Source organism: Glandiceps talaboti, chromosome 8 (genome assembly GCF_964340395.1).
Source record: "Glandiceps talaboti chromosome 8, keGlaTala1.1, whole genome shotgun sequence".
NCBI lineage: Eukaryota > Metazoa > Hemichordata > Enteropneusta > Spengelidae > Glandiceps > Glandiceps talaboti.
The window spans coordinates 506,741-525,470 of record NC_135556.1 but is presented as its reverse complement, the minus strand read 5'-3'; the positions used below and the strand labels follow the sequence as shown (position 1 = coordinate 525,470).

The 18,730-nt window shown below is 37.2% G+C and overlaps 1 protein-coding gene and 1 long non-coding RNA gene across 4 annotated transcripts in view; both read right to left on the bottom strand.

Annotated features, from left to right (window-relative positions):
- The window catches only part of LOC144438814 (serine/threonine-protein phosphatase with EF-hands 2-like), a 214,362-nt gene extending 196,042 nt beyond the window's left edge, over positions 1–18,320 (bottom strand). For all 3 annotated transcript variants that reach the window (XM_078127991.1, XM_078127992.1, XM_078127993.1), the window contains exon 1: positions 18,224–18,320. The gene's annotated coding sequence lies outside the window, so the exon portion shown is untranslated. The remainder of the gene's footprint in view (positions 1–18,223) is intronic.
- Positions 161–4,890, bottom strand: LOC144439485 (uncharacterized). Its single transcript, XR_013481103.1, has 3 exons — positions 4,540–4,890; positions 3,983–4,108; positions 161–280 (listed from the first exon to the last, which is right to left on the bottom strand). It is a non-coding gene; the product is annotated as an uncharacterized LOC144439485 (long non-coding RNA).
- Positions 18,321–18,730: the final 410 nt, after the last annotated feature.

Sequence of the window (18,730 nt, the reverse complement as noted above, 5' to 3'; positions counted from 1 at the left end):
GTCACTGTTACCGATGGTCTGAACTTGTGAACGAAGCCATGGAAACTCAGTGCTCCAACTGCTCTGAAACTCAGTGTGACTTTCTCCCGTACCGGGTTGCTTACGCTTCCGCTTTACTGCTGTCGACGTCGATGTCTCCGTGGACACGGTAGCGGTGCACGTCGTGGCACTGGTAGACTCTGAAGTAGACTGGGTTGGCATGTCGGCCCTTTTGCTGTTTGAACTTGAACTAGATTCATCTTGCGATGCTTCCGATGTTTTTTTGCTAGAAGTACTAAAGCTGAAAGACAGCAACGAGGATTGCTTTGACATGATATATGACCTATGGTGGCAACAGTTACAGGTAGCTACGCTGCTTTTCATCACACACGCTGTCGTGTCAGTGATAGACAGACACATGTACAAATCGCGCGAAATAATTTGCTCAAACTGTTACAATTTACAATTTCATGAAACACCACGGTGACGGAATAGCTAGTTGTTATTGGGTCGCAATCTCACAAAGCAAAAATCGCGTCAGAAAATTTGCCAACATGTTGCGATTTCAAGCTGTATCTGTGCGTTGGTTGGAGGGACTATTACATGTAAACGCCATTTCGTTATCAAAATTGCCCTAATAATACTAATAGACGCCAGTATTTTACGTACAGTCAAACGCATTGCCATCAAAAAAATACGTACGAAAAATTTCAACAACGTATAATACGCACTTTTTTGCGTAACCGCGAACACTGAGTCATAGTTGTTGTAGACCATTCTTGCTGCCCGTCTCTGTATTTTGCCTACCTTTTGTACTAATTCTTTAGTGTAGGGATCCAACACTGCAGAACAGTACCCTAGGGTTGGCCTAACTAGAGAGATGTATGCTGCTTTTTTATTTGATCTTGTACATGAGCCTAGGTTCCTGCGAATGAAACCAAGGGTTCATCCTGCAGATGTTGTTATTCTGTTTACATGTGTGTTCCATTTGAGATTTTGATGAATGTCTACGCCTAGATATGGGTGAGTTTTTGTCTCCTGTAAAATAGATTTGCCTAATACATATTTGGTGATGATTTCTGACCTTGATGATGATGGAATTCATAATAGATAACATTTATCTGGATTGAATTTCATTTGTCACTTGGTTTCCCATTCAGATAATGTGTCTAGGTCTTCCTGGAATGTTTTTGTGTCATGTTCACTACTGATGTTTCTATAAATTATGCAGTCATCTGCGAACAGTTGTACGGTTGAGTGTAAGTTTTCAGGTAGGTCGTTGATGTATATAAATAGCATATAAATACATCGTTGATGTATATGAGAAATAATAGTGGTCCGAGTACTGTTCCCTGTGGGATGCCTGATGCCTACCACTACTAGTATATGAATACTGCATTAGTACAGAGTACAATTTCACTACCACTACTAGCATATAAATACATTAGTACAGAGTACAATTTCACTACCACTACAAGCATATATAAATATATTAGTGCAGAGTACAATTTCACTACCACTACTAGCATATAAATACATTAGTACAGAGTACAATTTCACTACCACTACTAGCATATAAATACATTAGTACAGAGTACAATTTCACTACCACTACTAAGCATATAAATACATTAGTACAGAGTACAATTTCACTACCACTACGAGCATATGAATATATTAGTGCAGAGTACAATTTCACAACCACTACTAGTATATAAATACATTAGTACAGACTACAATTTCACTACCACTACTAGTATATAAATACTACATTAGTACAGAGTACAATTTCACTACCACTACTAGCATATAAATACATTAGTACAGAGTACAATTTCACTACCACTACAAGCATATAAATATATTAGTGCAGAGTACAATTTCACTACCACTACTAAGCATATAAATACATTAGTACAGAGTACAATTTCACTACCACTACGAGCATATAAATATATTAGTGCAGAGTACAATTTCACAACCACTACTAGTATATAAATACATTAGTACAGAGTACAATTTCACTACCACTACTAGTATATGAATACTACATTAGTACAGAGTACAATTTCACAACCACTACTAGTATATAAATACATTAGTACAGAGTACAATTTCACTACCACTACTAGTATATGAATACTACATTAGTACAGAGTACAATTTCACTACCACTACTAGCATATAAATACATTAGTGCAGAGTACAATTTCACTACCACTACTAGCATATAAATACATTAGTACAGAGTACAATTTCACAACCACTACTAGTATATAAATACATTAGTACAGAATGCAATTTCACTACCACTACTAGCATATAAATACATTAGTACAGAGTACAATTTCACAACCACTACTAGTATATAAATACATTAGTGCAGAGTACAATTTCACTACCACTACTAGTATATAAATACTACATTAGTACAGAATGCAATTTCACTACCACTACTAGTATATAAATACATTAGTGCAGAGTACAATTTCACTACCACTACTAGTATATGAATACTACATTAGTACAGAGTACAATTTCACTACCACTACTAGCATATAAATACATTAGTACAGAGTACAATTTCACTACCACTACAAGCATATAAATATATTAGTGCAGAGTACAATTTCACTACCACTACTAGTATATGAATACTACATTAGTACAGAGTACAATTTCACTACCACTACTAGTATATGAATACTACATTAGTACAGAATGCAATTTCACTACCACTACTAGTATATAAATACATTAGTGCAGAGTACAATTTCACAACCACTACTAGTATATAAATACATTAGTACAGAGTACAATTTCACAACCACTACTAGTATATAAATACTACATTAGTACAGAATGCAATTTCACTACCACTACTAGTATATAAATACATTAGTACAGAGTACAATTTCACTACCACTAGTATATAAATAAATTAGTACATAGTACAATTTCACTACCACTACTAGTATATGAATACTACATTAGTACAGAGTACAATTTCACTACCACTACTAGCATATAAATACATTAAGGTACACGGGGAAGAACCGCTGCCGATTGCAGGCCCTTAGATCTGTAACAATATCTAACATACATTGTTGACTTCACATGCCACTCATATGGAAATTTGCCTTTTAATTTTCATGAAACTTCGAATACAGTCTTTTAATACCTAGTGAATCGATGTATGAAAAAATAATTGCTTGGTGGAAGCAATTTTCTTTACAAAAACGTAAAATTTGGTCAAGATTTTGGGAAAAAATCGGTGAAAATTTCGGCGAGCATTTCCTGTAAATGTATTTGGCGTACACCCTGGACTATGACCTAGACACATTCAAAACAACATACTCTATCTATATATGATAGAAAATAGGTAAATTTCCACATAATTCTATGTAAAAACTGTGAAAATGGTCCATTTTTGAGTCCAAACGTTGTCATTTTCGAATTCACATAAATCTGTAACGAGTGATCCGATTGAAAAGCGAGTACCAAACATCGATAGGTCAGAGTCTGAAGAATTACCATAGAACTACATTATCATCCGGGTACATGTACTTCCCGCTAACACGCAAAGTTGGGTCAAAGGATTAGTCCGAACGTGGAAAAATCTTGCCGAACGAAGCCAAGGATGATGCATTTTAATAAATATTCATGAGAGTTTACGGGTGGCGCCATGATAATGGAGTGGAATGCGGAAGTAGGTCTCTGCATAACGGATCGCCCGATAGTGCATGAGTTGTGACATCGCGGGAATTTTAAAAGATTAGTGCAGTAAATAAGATTTTTTTTGTCAGGAATGACAATTCTTGAGTATATTTTGGTAAAGGAACAGGAACATTGGACTATCTGTTCCTCCTATTTGACTAGCCGTGGTGGGACGTGAGCATGGACAATTTGACATATGCAAATAAAGTTCAAAGTCCAAGACACTTCGTGCTGTGTCGGAGTACGTCGGAAATACATGTAGTCCAGGCGATTCTTCCCCGTGTACCTTAATACAGGCCAGTTTCTTGCCAGTTGATGTATTCTTCAGATGTACCAGATGGAGTTCTTCAAGATGAACAGCTACATTGTATTAGCAGTGGACCATCTTTGAGGTGTTCAAATGTGATGGGAACTGTAATTTGAAATAAATTATATGTTAAGTTATAGTTTCCCATAGCTGTACAACTGTGCTTGCCAATATGATACAATAAGTTACTTTGATAAACAACAAATACATTGTACCTACCTACAATTGATACTTGATAGCATACATGTAAATAACGACTTGTTTGTTTGTTTGTTTGTTTGTTTCTGTATGTTGTTTTTGTTTTGACTCTAGATAATGATTTTTTTACACTTACTTTCATGTCAAATTACTATACTATATTGTACTATGACAATTAGTACAGAATATTTACTGATAAGGGTACATTATTAAATAAATGACAAACTTAATTAAAAATAAGTTTTGAATTCATCCTCAGCTATCTAAGAGGTAATGCCAGATAGAGTAAAAGATATTTTATCAAAAAGTAAAAGATTTCTCAAGTTATGCTTTCTCACCTTTTGGAATATCTACTTGGAATCTTGAGGACATTCACAGCATAAGAATGGAGACAATACTGTGATTCTTCTCTTGCAATGAAATCACTCATTGGCCCTTGCACACTCCTGTTTGTCATCTGGAGTCTCAGTACTTGAAGCATACCAGCAGGACAGGCACATGTCAGTAAAGTGACACTCGGCTCACATGTACACAAACATATTTATCCGCTACCAGCCCACCAGTTGAAGTGTCACAGTCAGCTAAGAATGGTAAGATGTAGTGGCTCCAACTTGAAAGCTGCCATATTTTCTTAGATGATCGTAACTGTTTCACATACTCTTCTTTGGAATCTACTTGACTGCTTATCTAACTGCTTACCACTCTAATAAAAGAAAGAGTTAACAAAAGTGTGGTTAGAATTTGTAATATCATTCAATCTAGATATACATGTACAAACTACAAATGTTTACCCCATTATAATGCAAGAATTGTGTTCCAATTTTAGCAATGATTTTGACTACATGATGTACTGAGCAATCAGAATGATCATACCAAGCATAGTTTTGGAGTGTGGGCTTCAGGATCGAATACTGAGAAATAATTTGGAAATAATTACAAAATACTCCTATTAATATTGAGTATATAAAGAAATATTTTAATCGATTAAAAATTAATGATCATATGCCTATATGTTTTTTTGTGTGTGTTTTACTTTGTTGTGTACAATGCACTGAGACGTATGTGTAGTGTGTTCTTTAAGAATTAAAATAATAATAATATATATCAAAAAACAAAAAAAACACTTCGCCTGAAGGAACATACAACAGAATGTCTAGCCATATGGGTATAATATGGGGATAGACACTTTAGTGGAGTGTCTGTGTTTTACAGTTTTTGACTTATGCAGTAAATATTGATTTCTAACTACATACCCTGTAGTTGGCTGCCATTTGCATATATTAAAAAAAAAATTGACATACATATGCATAGGATATTTCTTGATGTCTACTGAACATTTGGTTGAAATTGGTTCATGCGTATTTGAGAAACAAGTGGACACGGATGGAAGCACAGGGCCGAATGCAGTAGGGAGAGGGGGGGGGGGGGGGGGGGGGGGGCTAAAAACCCTAAAAAGTTATTTCAGAGAGTGAGACATAATGTTGAATGTACATGTGCATTTAAACTTTGAAGCAGAGTTGGTTGAACAGCTCTGTTTAATAAATTGACCTGGAGCTACATGTATATAAATATTTTTTTATTAAAGATGATTTCTTTGACCTTGCATTCTTCTGGGAATTTATGATACTCTCATATTGTTTTAAAAGTTATCTATATAGGGGACACTGACACTGCTTCTCCATGTGATACATGTATGTCACAACATTTACATATTCCTTTATTAACTGGTATTTTATCGTATCTGCCTTTTACAATTTCCAGTTTGTGGCCACTTAATCTAAATTTAAAAATACCGCCAATGGCGTTGTAGCACAACTGTACAGTTTTTTAAAATGTTTATCCATATGGTAGTCCATGCTAACAATAAGTATTCATTTGTTGAATGACTATCCAGTTGCCTATCCAGCCATGTTGCTATCTTTACGATATATGCTATCATTTGGCTGTTGCTATGGGCGTGGTCATGTTGTTAGATATATTTGCATACATTTTTAAATGTTTTTGTTCACTTGTGTATGAATTCGTGATATTATCTCTTTGCCAATATACGTGGTCATTTAGCTGTTGCTATGGGCGTGGTCTTGTTGCTAGGCATATTTACATACAATTTTTGAATGTTTATTCAATTGTCTATTAATCCCCTTTGTTATCTTTGCAATATACATGTATGTGATCATTTGGCTGTTGCTATGGGCGTGGTCTTGTTGCTAGGCACATTTGCATACATTTTTTGAATGTTTATTCATTTGTCTTTCTATTGCTATTATCTTTGCAATATACATGATTATTTGGCTGTTGCTATGGGCGTGGTCATGTTAGATATATTTGCATACATTTTTAAATGTTTTTGTTCACTTGTGTATGAATTCCTGATATTATCTCTTTGCAATATACGTGATCAATTGGCTGTTGCTATGGGCGTGGTCTTGTTGCTAGGCAAATTTACATACATTTTTAAAATATTTATACAATTGTCTATTAATCCCTGTTGTTATCTTTGTGAAATACACCACCGTTTTGCTGTTGCTATGGGCGTGGTCATGGTTGCTAGGGTATTTGCATACATTTTTGAATGTTTACTCATTTGCCTACCAGATGATGTTGTTATTTGACCAAAATATACTGCCATTTGGTTGTTGCTAAGGGCGTGGTCATGGTCGCCAGGGCCAATTTTCTCAAAATGTTTTGAAGAAAATCTGCAGAATAACATTTTCAGAAACATCTCACCAAGTTTCAGACTCGGTGACCAAGTACTTTTTGATATATAAGTTTTTGACCAAAAATGAACATTTTTACACCTAATTTGCATATCACTAATGGAATCATTGTATGCTTAATATTTCTTCGTCCATACATCCCTACATGCATTCCCATTTAATTTCAGCCCAATCTGCTCAGTAGTTTTGGAATTATAGATTTTTAACCAAAAAGACACATTTTTAGCCCTAATTTGCATATTACTGATGGAATCATCACATCATCAACAAATCTTACTTTACACCCCCTTAACAATGTTCCCACCAAATTATGCACCAATCTGCCCAGTAGTTTCTGAGTTCAAGTTTTTTGACCAAAAATCACATTTTTTTAACCCAAATCACACACCTGTGATGCGATCATTTTGATTTGAACAATTTCCCAACTAGACACCCAAGGTAATGGACCCACCAAATATCATGGCAATCGGTTCAGCGGTTTTTGACTTTAAGTTGTTTACACACACACACATCCACACACACACACAGACAGACAGAGACAGACAGACAGACAGACAGACAGACAGACGCCGGGTGATCCCTATAGCACTACTGAACCTCAGTTCAGTTGTGCTAAAAATTAAGTCTGAATTCTGAGTTATTTATTAGTTGTTCCAAACAGAGTTACAGTCAATTACAGTCAATTTCCATATTTGGGTGTATCTTGATAAATTATTAAGACAATGTTTATGTATTGCATACATTTTTGATAATTTTATACATATTACCACTCATAGTTTCATAAGATAAAATCTAAACTTATGTAATTTGTTAGGAGGTTACACACACAAAACACAGGAAACTAGGCAACCTGAAACTAAATCTTATAATTATCTTGGTGTCATAATTACAAGATCAATAAAAGACCATGAACATAAACAAATCTATCAAAAAGCAATGAAATTAGAAGCTTACTGCAAATCATTAACTGATCACCAATTTGAATGGTTTTGAATATGCTCATGTACTGCTGACAAGTATCTATGATAAACTTTGTTGACTATCATCAGGTAAACATAAATCAAATGGCCAGTGGCTCATTGAATATCCCATTGGATATCGTTCATCAATAGTCAATTACTGCATGATTTGCCAGTGGTCAAGAGAATTTTTTCATTATTTCAACTCTTGTATTAAATTGGCCATACGGATGCAGATTGGGTATTTATTTGGATTTTTAATTTCTCAGCAGTTTTATCATGGCTTCCTACTTGAAATATCAATATGAAACAGCATTGACAAAATCTGTGTTTGTAACTCATTCTAAAAGCTAACAAAATTTGATAACATTACAATTCTCCCGATGCTAAAGTGTGACCCATTGAGCACTTCCCAACCTCGAATTTTCGAGGTTAGTTAATATGCTAAGCTGGCAGAAATGTGTTAATTGGCCTCATCATTTATATCAACAGAAATAAAGAAGTGTCGGGTATTTGCATAATCTTCTTGTCCATCTCTTTTCAGTGTATGCACAGACTCTCAGACCACTATAGAATGTAGTCTTGCTGCTAGACATTCGGTCTTTCTCCCTATACCGTATACGATAAGCGAACGAAGTTCGCTGTGATGGCGAACGCCCACCCTCGCCTAAGGTTGCTTGTCATATTATTTCGGAAAAACACCCGAGGTCTAGTAGCTAGACTAGGACATGAGTAGCTGTGGTCAGATTCATAGCAAGTATTCACAGTAGAAGCACAGACATTTAAAAGGCTTATTTTTTCTTGTTCTCTGAGTGCACAGTTCCAGAGCTATGACCATTTTTTTACACCTGACCTCATGAAGACGCGACATTACACAAGTATCCATTATCGGATAAAATCTAATGTTAGACTCCAGGTTAGTTGCAGCATAGACAGTGGAGGGGAGATCTCCCCTCCACTGTCTATGGTTGCAGGCGCTAACTTACTTTTGATGATTATTATTTATTTATCGGAGGAGGAGGATTTTTCACGACAAAGTTGTTGAAGCAAACACACCTACACAAGTTTGCAGTGGAGTACAGGCTCAATATCGCTGCATAAACGTTAATTTGTTGAAAATCATTCTCACAAGTCAGACTGTATTTTTGCCCCCATCTCATCAGGTCACAACAGTTGGCATTTGTCAAATCGCTACCATGAAAAGAGGCCACTGATTTGCGTGATATTGAAAATAAAACGTCCATATGATTATTATATTGAAACGGCTTAGTGAATGCACACAACTAGCACTATAAATGGAGATGTGTTCCAACTCAGACTCAGACCACTAATGAATAATTTAGTGGTCTGAGGTTACACAGACAAGGAACACAAAATTGCAGTCCCCTGCTTTTATAATGTATTGCCCTCGCAAATCCGTGATCAGAGAATGTACACTTATTATGGAATCCAGGATGAATAAAGTTTAAACGTTGCAAACCTTTCTCGCACATATTCTGACAGTGATGTTGAGCTTGAGGGAAGATTCTGTTTGACAATAGATTATACAAGTCAAGATTACTGACTACATAGCTCTTCAATGTAAGTATGAACAGTGTATTAACAGAAGTATTTTGTTTTCGCACTCGCAATAGGCCGGTTACATTGCTTTTCGTAGGACAGTGTTGAGCGAAACGTGTGCTCCGTCAGCAAGCAGGACAGTGATCCATGGTACATACAACATCTGAGCACAGACAAAGAACACAGATTCTTGTCTGTGATCTGAAGTACAACTACTGACCATAATCGGATTGAGAGGTGTCAACTAGTTCTAGCAAGATGCTTAGTTTAGACAAACAAGTTTTATTTACACATAGCGCCAAAGCGTAGGCTGGTGGCGTTATTCACCATATGGGTACAGGTTCAAGAAGGTGCTAAAAGGGTGTTACTGTCAGCATTGGCAGAATTGCAATGAGTTTGTGTGTGTACAAGATATTACACATTTATAAATCTTTTGCAATTTATTGAGTTACAAACAAGGACTTGGCATATGTTAATTTACATTGATTTTACAAGTAGGAAGTTGTGATAAAATTATTTCTAAATTAAAAATGAAAACTAAATATCCAATCCAATCCATATGGCTACTAATTTAACTAAAGTGGTCAAATTACACAAGGAGTGGGGAATGTAAGACCTGTAGTGGGGGATCAAAGATCTATACCATTTTTTTTTAGCTGTAGATCACTTAGTGGTGTTACAGATTCTTTTTATATCAATTAATTAAACCAAGCTTAATATAACATGGTATCATCAACATCATTGACATTGGACATGTCCGAATATGTCAAACACTTATCAAAATTCAAATGCCTTTCGTAATGTCTACAAAGTAAGCATATATTTTAGAAGAGGAAAAATTAGTTCAAAGTTTACAAACTTACAAGAGTTACATGTAATATCTTTGATAACGGGCTAACAACATGAACGATGTATCTCGACAGCGCCGCCATGACCGTAAACACTATCATGTGTACAATGTATGTCCACTGTCACTGTACCATATCACGTACACCCTAGAAGCCCTGGAGGTTTTTTACCCTGAAAAGTCAATTTTGAGACTGTTCAGACCCTTTCACACTATAATTTCCAAGCTTTACAAGACAGCACCAATGTGTAAATAGCAACTACATAGGGTTGAAATACTTTTGAAATATACTTTGATAGCATCTTGACAGTAAGAGGGGAAGAGCTTGAGACTGGGATATGTCCACCTCATGTGGGAGGTCCAAGGGGGAGACCCTCTAGAAGCCCTGGAGGATTTTTACTCTTAAAGTGTACATGCAAGGGTTGATAATTTTTTTCATTATTATATTGTCGTGTACCAGTGAGGTGTTCTGGCAACAATAGTTCCTTGGTGTTTTGTCGGCAGCATCCACAGTGAAACGATCACCCTACACACATTTCCGATTGATATAACTGAGTACATGTAGGTAATGGGTGAAGGCAGTTGAAACGACGAGTAAAAACTGGACAGTGAAAGCTGGTAAATGTTACTGGGGCCAGGGTTCTCCACGCTACCGGCCCGGGTGTAGCCATGATCAAAGTGAAAAAAAGGGAAAACATAAAAAATAATTTGAAATGATGTTTTCACGAATCAAGAAAGCAAGTTAGCTTCATAAAATATTCTCAGTACGATAGCAATTTTTTGGAAACAATGCGTAGTCCTATTGTATGTTTTGATTTCCATGTTGCTGAGAGTCAATTGTTTTCATTGTGATACATCACATGTACATACTGTCGCAATCATATCAAAATAAAAAGACGCAACGCTAATTATAATGTTGCTATTTTTGTTTCCATTGTTTTGTCTACCTGAACAATTACTGTGTCATGCCAATCACATGTCCAAAGTGGATGGACACAGCAAAGTACAGTCAACACTTCACGCTCCCAGGTCAAATAAATCCACAACATACATGTAAGACATGTCTATCCATCAAAAACTCAAACAAAACAAAAATGGTCAGAGACAATACACAATACACCACAGTATGGCCGGCTTCAATGAACACGGGCCGTGTAGATCCCATGTAGATCAAATGTACTGTTACGACACATGCTACATCTGGACAACTTGAGAGAATATTGTGGGGAACTCTTGAAGCCATTCTCATCCGATCTCTATATGTTTGATGGGTACGGAAATATTAGATAATTTTCGTTTCGATTAGATTGTCAGTGGGATCTGTTTTTCACCCATTAGTTATGGCAACAAAGGATGCTGATAACAGCCTTCACTTTATGTAAACAACACGGTTTCACTAGGACGTAAACAATATGCTGGATGGTCCATGTGGTACAAGACAGCAAGGCATAGTCAGAAAACAAGCACTAAACTTGCATGGTGGATATTTAAACACAGGTATACTATTACATATAATGTGTACTAGCCAATACTTAGACTACAGTTTTCTGTGAAATTTACATTGAAAAAAAACTTATAAAGCAGTGTCATTCAGTCTCTGTGGTTGACCACCACCGTCCTCACTCATCATGTAAGTAATTGGCCCAAAACTGACCAAGTACGGGCAGAGTTACGAGCTCGCAAGTCTCAAGTACGAGTGACGTCTGAACGTATATATACGGGTGACGTAACGAGCTCGTAAGTCTGAAATACGAGTGACGTCATGTGGTCCTCCTAATTACTGCCCGGGGAAGAAAGAAAGCGCCCGGGAGCAACTAGAGGGTAAACGGAACAAAATTTGTGTAGGTGCAGGTTTTTCAGCCTGAAATTTAGTAGCTGGTGACGTCCATAGCCATTGCATGACTCATTGATACGGGAATCAGTGAGTTACTGCCCGGGGAAAATCTAAACGTCAAATCGATATCAAAAGTCGATTTGTGATTGAACTAGAATGTTAAGAACCCTATCTAACTTAACTTGTCGCCACACAAGTCTTGTTTTATCGTTTTTAGGCTAACAATCCCTTCGTTCACCTAGACCACGGAAGTACTTCCATGCCTAGACTCAGTATTACAATGTACATTTTATCTGCGCCATCTTTTTTCCTGGGACATATCATTCTGTTGAAGGGTGTGTGGCTATAGTAACGATCCCGACTTCCAAGTTTTTTATGTAAGTGACAAATGATCTGACAAATAATAAGGAATATATTATCGTCATGATATGTGTGACTCAATGTTTCATTATGAAAATAATTTTCATAACCAATCCTGCCAACACAATGTAACGGCGTTTGCGAACATAAGCCATTTGGTAAGTTGCATAAATCGAGCGCCCGGGGAAAATGGCGTTACTCAGAATTAAATGCACTGTTGATTTTTACACATGATTTGTTGAGATTTTAGAAATTAGCTAATAATAAAAAAGACTGGGATATGTTGATAATGGGAATCCATTCAAATATGTAACTACTCTATAGACTTCATACAATAAATGATAATCATACTTTCCCGGGATCCCAGAAGTAACGTGGGAGCTAGCTAGCGTTGATTTGTATCGCAGCAGCTCGGCATTGACTACGTCATTATTCACCAAGGAAAGACCGTATTTGTGGGTGATCACAATTTCACACTAAAACGTCCACAGTGTCATCAGAGCTTGTTTTAGTAAGGGCAAGCTTAAATATCCCACATTTAATATTTATTCGTCTTTTCATGCATGCGTAGGAGGTTTAGTGTGTGTGGATATCGTGTCCGATGTAGCTAACGAGAGTTGTGCGGAGTTCAATCTGTAAACCGTAAAATCGCACAATACAATTTTTTTCACATCAATGATAAGAGAATATCATTATTATTAAATTTAATTTACAACAACCAAATATTCATCACGTACTCGCGGAATACGACAAGCGTGAGTCCTCTGCGTACTCATCGAAAATTAGGCCAACTACAAGAGTATGACGTCACCCGTATATGGAAATTACGAGTTCAGAGTCAGACGTCACTCGTACTTGAGACTTACGAGCTCGTAACTCTGCCCGTACTTGGTCAGTTTTGGGCGAATTACATACCTCCACTCATTCACTGCCAGAGGAACTATCGTTACTGCTAGCGGTCGGTTCTAATAAATATGGCTAAATCACACCATCAGATGTTAATGCTGGAGTGTATTGCTCTATGCTTGAGGCATCTGACGAATATTCAACATCGTGTTCTGGCGAAAACCGGTTGTGAAGTTGACCTTCTGGCTCGGCCCTAATGGCTTTGCATGTAAAGATAAACTTCCGAGGACGATTGTGTTCCTCAAGTGACGTCACGATGTTCCAAAATCTGTCCTATACATGTACATACATGTATGCAAATGAGAAGTACTTCCTGAGGTGCTCTGTGGCTAGGCCTTGAGTGGCTCATTTTTCACGCAATTTCTCATGCCAGAGCTATTCTATACTGTCACAAAACCCGTTGTCCTATATTTTTATGGCAAAATAAACATATTGACGAAAAAAAGTATCACCCTTTGCATGTACACTTTAAAGCCAATATTTGGGCTATTCAGACCCTTTCAAGCAATAACTCAATCCATGTTTTACAATACAGCACCATCAAGTATCAGAAACTATTCTTTATAACTTACATAGGGATGGAATATGTTCTTAAAAAGTTAAATGACATCATTATATACAATGTACATGTAGTAAAGGTCAGCACATCTAATGGTAGTATCATTGGTAGGGGAGATTTGGAGTTTAAGGCAATTTTAGACTACCTTGGCAAACATTTCACATCTTTAAAAGACAATATCATCTCAAATTAAAATTGAGAGAAAATATTTAAGAAAAGTTTAATACCATTATGACAGTAAAAAGTTTGTTGGTGGATCTGATTGTTGGTTGAATGCATGAGTGACCTCTGGGGGTGAGGGAGCCCTTGGGGTTTTCCCCCTGGCAGATCTGCAGTTTTTTGCTTCTATGAAGGCAATTGTTTGGGTTATTCATAGCCTTTGAGGTAATATTTCCAAGCTTCGAATAGCTAACATAAATATAAGTTTTAAATGAGTTTCCCATGGCACATAAAAATGGCCCTGTAACATTTGTATAGGGGCATTAATATTGCATGTATAATAAAGTCACCGGTATGTTAGAGAACTTTTGGTGGCCATACAATGTACCTACATGTAGTGTTAAACTGGAATCTGATGAGATGTGGTGATTTGTAGTGTCATGTAACATATAGTGTCCAAAATAGAAAGTGTATTAATCCCTTCTGACAAGTTCATAGTGACGAGTAGAACATTTTATATCAAATTCTTTTATAAACTACATGTATCTACGAAGATTACCATGACGAAACATTCAAGTTCACTTTTGCCCCAAAGTGCAATATAAGTGAAGCACTGATTGTGAAACAGCCAAGCATTTACACGACATGTTCTGTAACTAGTGTGGTAGCTAGGTAACACATGTATGTATGTATACATGTATGTATAGTTATATTTGAACTAATAAGTAATATTAATTCATGTAAGAAACAGACAAGGCTATATGCTATTGTAAAAAGAAGATTTTTTCTTCTATCAGTGATCACAATCCAAAACACAATGCCCCCCCCCCCATCTACAACAAAACAGCATGACCCCCTACTGCCAATTTCAAAAACAGGGTGAGCCCCCCCCCCCTACAAATTCCCCCCCCCCCCCACCAGCCAAAGAAACTGACTGGTCCCTTAGAAGCTAGTCTGTGTTACGTCAGAACGCCATGCATGTACAACTTCGAAAACAAAATGGCGGCCTCTCGATATGTTCCTGCAATGTTTCACTCAATGCGTCGGTCAATGTGTATGTTCAGAACTTTCAAATTTTCAACAAGTTTCATGGTTTTTCGCATTCTGGGCAAAAAAATACTCGCACTTACGAAAGTAACATGTCGATCGGTCATACTACGTACATGTACATTTGTACTGTAGTACAAATTCAACTACATTTTACAAATGTAAACGACCCTACATTTTCTAGTCACACCACACTGCACTATACACCACACGTAAGCTTCGGATCAGGAAGTTTGATGGTATAAATATTCATGACTTACCTTCAGGTTGTCTTTGGTTTATCACCTTGTTTCTTGCCCTGTCTGTAAAATACTTTGAGTTGCCGATACAGAATTACAGAAACTAGCAAATGACGACATGATTGAAAACTCGATCGAGTGTATACAAATGTAACTTGTGGTGAAACTGTGTTTGTACATTTTGCATCTACTTCGGCATTCACCAGGGTAAATGAAACTTGCCAACTCTCCGGGGACGTTCAGCCGGGGACGTTCAGTTTTGTGAAGCATTCTCGGAAGAACAATAATGTGAGACCCAATAAACATTGGCCACTTCGGTGTACCTCCATTTTCATTTATAGTCACAGAATGCTTTCGTTACAAAGAGTGCGACTATCACTTTCGTTGCAGATGGCAAGTGCTACATAGTCGCACTCTTGTCTTAGATAGCTTCTGCTAGTAGCACTTTGGGTCGCACACAGCAACTGCTTCTATAAACTGCAAGTAGCACTTTGGGTAGCATAGTACCTTTAGAGGTACTCATACGTACCTCTAACATGTGTATGCTGTAAACTAAGTTACTTCTTGAACATATTATAGACAGCCACATAATGAAACACTTAACCAAACACAACATAATTTCATATGCCCAACATGCATTCCAGAAATTTTATACCCAGCTCATAACAACTTTCCACGATCTGTCTACCAACCACAACAATATATTGACTACAGACATCGCAATCCTGGACTTCAGCAAAGCATTTGATGTAGTACAACATAAACACCTGTTACAGAAACTCAACTATTATGGCATCAGAAATCAAACTCTAACCTGGATCAAAGCATTTCTAACAAACCGTTTACAAATCATAAATGGAAAAACTTCAAAATGGAACAGAGTGTTGAGCGGTGTCCCCAGGGATCCGTACTTGGACCACACCTTTTCATCCTGTTCATAAATGATATCACAAAATCAGTAAACTCAACCACCCATAACATCACACGACGATGAAATCTCATTCCAGCAAGATCTTGACAATCTCGTCGCCTGGTCAAACCAGTGGAGAATGAAGTTCAATGCATCAAAGTGCAAGGTTATGAGAATATCACACAAACAAAAACCTGGACTCACTATTAACTACACCATGCTTAGCACAACAATGGAAGAAGTCAAAGAAGAAGTAAAGTACTTGGGCATTATACTTCAACACAACCTGAAATGGGATCAGCAGACACGTCATGCAGTCACAAAAGCCACCTAAATACTAAACTTCACTCAAAGAAACTTTCATCACTGTTCTAGGCCTGTCAAACAAAACTTGTACAAAACCATAGTCCAACCACACCTTGAATATGCATCAGCAGCCTGGAACCCAGGAACACAAAAGAATATTGAGACAAAAAGTTCAACACAGAGCAGCAAGATTTGTACTTGGGGATTACAAAACAAAATCAAGTGTTAAGACATGCTACAAAAATTAGAATGGGACACAATAGAAGTTAGAAGAAAAACTCAACGGCTCACAATCTTACACAAAATCCTAAACAACAAAATAGCATCAACTCAGAAAATTATGTCAGGCCCTAAATCATGCGAAGTAGAAGAACCCACAACAAACAAATTGAAATGTACCACTACACATCAACCCCCTTCATCCATTCCTTTTTTCCGGAAGCCACAACATTATGGAACAGCTTATCACAAAGTACTGTTGACATTCAATCTTGTGAGACAAGATCAAAATCCACATAAGAAACCAGCACCCCACAAGGTCCATCTAAACACCCACCACCACTCTTGTCAGAACCTTCCAGTTATAGTCCCTAGTGGACCAATTTTGGAAGTGAAGACTACAAGGTACAACTTACAAGGTCAGACACATGGATGGATGGACGGACGGACGGACGGACGGACGGATGCTCCCCCATCGTTGGACAATATTTGCCAAGCACAAAACTTGAAGTGAATAACAAACTTACAGCAAATGAAACTTAAAATAAATGTCCAATCCAAAATTCCGATCCTCAATTGACCAAAATGTTTCTCACCCTCATCCCCACCCATTTACAACCCCCCCCCCCCCCACACACACACACACACACACACACACACACACACACACTGTAACTGAAATAACACGTGTTCTTTGAAATGACGCTTTTGAAGTTATTAGGACCTGGCAGCTTTTATGACAGATTAATGAAATACGCAATATTCTACGACATACACAATAAACGTTAGCAGTTATCATGGATGCATTAGGGAGACTCCAGCACTGAATGCATGTGCTGTACATGTATATGCCATGAAACAAGAGGGACTGGTTAGTTTATACCATGGATCTATTATGATACACGCGAAATTATTGTAACGCATGAACATGTCAGTTGTGTATCTCTAAATCTGGCATAAACACAGAATATTCTGAATACATGTAGTACTAAAATTGTTGTACTTTCAAATGTTCAACACGCGATCGAAGAAAACAATTACCCCCTTGTATTTGAATGACTGGACTATCGTTGTATCAACGCATTTTACTGGCAGTAAACAAAGAATCTTGTCAATAGAGTACACTAATTATTAGCGCATAAGCTTCCTTACGAGATGCCACGAACGTGAATGGTGTTGTTGCTATTGACAGCAACCACAAACAGAAACACCATGTCACGGGAACGTACGTATACGTAAGAAAGGTGTCAACACTGTGACAATGGGGAAAACAATGGTGCAACTCCGTCTACGGGTCAACTGCATAATCATAATATCTCCAAAATATTATTTACAAGTTCAACACAGCAACACAAGATGAGAGTTGGAATATCGACAGAAAAATGAACAAATTTACTTACGAACTGCGTGTACTGGCCCTTCGAAAATGCTCTGAAATTGGTGACTGATGATGCTTGGAACAGTGCGGTTTTATTTGAGAATGGCCGCCATAATCGATTTAAAGTGGACTAAACCAAATTTGGAAGTCGCTAAAGTAAGGGGTGTAAGGCTAGCTTCATATTGTGGTACATCATGTGCATATGCTTGCGGAGTGTACATTATCACCATGGTGACACAGTTGACTGAGAGCAACACAACACATATCACAGTGAATATGCCACCAAAACCTCAAGTGAATTTGTATAGGGTCAAGGGTTTATGATTTAAACCAACATCAAGCGACGTTCACAATCACACTACACAGTGCAAAACACAGGGGCATGTATTATTGCTTAGATTGTCGTTTTCTTAATAGGAAAATATCATACGAATCTTGCTGCTACAAATGTAGCAATCCCTATACTACGTAGACATATTTAGTCTCTTTTTCTCCTTACACTTACAGGTAGGAATAGGCCATTTCTCCA